The sequence below is a fragment of the Eulemur rufifrons genome, unplaced genomic scaffold (genome assembly GCF_041146395.1).
Source record: "Eulemur rufifrons isolate Redbay unplaced genomic scaffold, OSU_ERuf_1 scaffold_240, whole genome shotgun sequence".
Classification (NCBI taxonomy): Eukaryota; Metazoa; Chordata; class Mammalia; order Primates; family Lemuridae; genus Eulemur; species Eulemur rufifrons.
Genome location: NW_027183022.1, coordinates 157647 through 160000, shown reverse-complemented (window position 1 = coordinate 160000; position 2354 = coordinate 157647).

Below are 2354 nucleotides of genomic sequence, written 5' to 3'. Positions count from 1 at the left end.
CCATCCAGGGCCTTGGCGGCCAGGGCGACGCCCCCTCCCCGCGGCGAGGTCAGGTTCGGGCAGCGCAGTCGGGCGAACGCTCGTCGCGGGGCGGTCGGCAGCCGTGAGGAAGAGAGAAGGAACACCCTTTCGAACAGGGATGAGACCCCGCGAGGGCGAGGCACGAGAGCCCGTGGGAGGCGAGACCTGCGCCGCGACCGGGCCACTGGGGAAACAACGCCACGGGATCCCACCGCCCCAAACCCGAGAGCGGTCCCGCAACGCGCCCGTGACGCCAGCCGGCCAAAGCCTTCGGCACCCCTCCCAACGGGGCCACGGCCTCACCACCGGGGCGTCCCAGAGCGACACCGGCCTTCGGCCCTCGGCCCGCACGCCACCGCGCCTAATCCCATTCTCGTCCGTTTCCCAATCCTGTCTCGCTCCGGGGAGCACCGCGCACCGGTGGAACGACCCCCTCGTTGGCCGGGCGGTCCCCCAAGCCGCAATCCACAGGCGCCAGCACGGGAGCGCCCATCCATCCGCGGCCTGGCACGGGACCGGGTGGAGGGCCGCACGCTCACAGGGGCTGGGGAGGGGGCGCGAGACGGGCCGCACCACCACCCCCTTACCCCAGCGCACACCGGGGCGACCCGCGGCCGGGGCACGCAGCGCACACACGCGGGCGCCCTTCACAGCTGGAACGCCGGCCCGGCCCGGCGTGACCCTCCCCCAGAGTTCAGAGGGGGAGGCGCGGACCACGTTAGGCGAAGAGTGGCACTCGGCCCCCACCGCGGGGGCCGGCGGACCGCTCCACCCCCACGGCAGGGGAGGAGGGAACTCTGCCCACGCACAACTGGCAGCCGCAGGGGCGGCGCCTGACGACGCGCAGAGAGGCGGCGGGCTGGGGGATCCGACAAACCCCAGAAGAGGACACGCCTCCATGATCGCTAGAGAAGACGCTTTCTCGCCGAAGGTGGATCGCCCCCTACCCCCGGTCGCCCCCGTAAGGGCCCTGGGCGGAGGCGTTCAGGCACGCCCCGGGGAGGTGTGGGGGGGTCTGCGGCATGGGGCAAAACACGCACGGTTGGCGACTCCTGAGCGTTCGCGGTCGGGGCCCCTGGTCCAAAAGCCACCTCACTTCGAGGGGGACACTCCCCCGTCGGTATGGGAGAGGGGTCACCGAGGCAGACCAGGCCGGTGGCAGAGGCCCCCCACGGGGCCGGCCGGCACCACGTCGCCGGCCCGGCCCCACCACGATCGCCCACACGACCGTGCAACCACCCCACCTCGGGCAGGGTGGGAAGAGCACAAGCCGTGCGCTCGCCTTTCGAAGTCCGCCACGCACACATCGTGGGGACGCCGAGACAACGCCCCCCGCCCGCCCACGCAGCGCAGGAGGATGCCTCTAGGCTTGCCCGCCTCGACCCCCCCCAACCCCAAGCACGCTGCTCGAGGGTGTACCCAACGCAGCAGACGCTGCAGCGGCGACCAGAGGGGGACGCCGGGAACGAGGACGACAACCACCGCTCGGTTTCGGGCACCTTGGAGAACAACCCGGTGCGCTCCGGGGGCACCACAAAAGGGCCACGCAGACCCAGCAGCCGCGCGCCAAACGGGGCGCGCGACCGGGCGGGCGGCACGGCCCCGCACCCGTCCGTCACGGGCAGGGGGGACCCCGGCCAGGCAACAGCCACACAGGGCGAGCGAGGGCTGCCCGCTGCGTCAAGAGGACTCACGACCCCCCGCCAACGCCACGAGGCCGAGGGCGGGGCGACCGCGGTCGGGCCGGATAGTCTCGCACCCGCGCCTCCCACGCACCGCCCACAGGCGGGGAAGGAGAGGTGAGGTGCCCGCGGGCAGAACGAGAAGAGCGGCCACCATTCACCACGAATGGACCGTCCCTCGCCTGGCACGCGGCTCAAGGCCCGGGAGAGCACGACGTCACCACATCGATCAGGCCCCGAGGACGGGGAGGGTTGGGGGAGGTCAGTCAGGCCGGCGAGGACAGCGATCCGAGGAGCCCGCTTCAGCCTCGCCAGCCCCGCCTCCCAAGCACAACCCAAAGACGAGGACCGCCTGACACGCAACGGCACAGAGCCAGCGGGGTAAGGGGGAAGGTTGCCGCAAACCTCCCCCCCCCCGGGTGCCGTCTCTCGAGGGGACAAGAGACCAACGCGAGAGGCGGGCACCACCGTCGGGACACTCCGACGCCCTAGAGCCGGCGCGCGGGCCCAGGCGGTCAGCTCAAAGGGAACAGGGCAGGGCGCTGGATCCCCACGAACCCAGAACCCTGTCCGCGTGCGGAGGCCCAACCCCTCCAGCGACAGTCGCCGAAGGACAGCGTGTCAGTACTAACCTGCAGGCGGAAGATGACG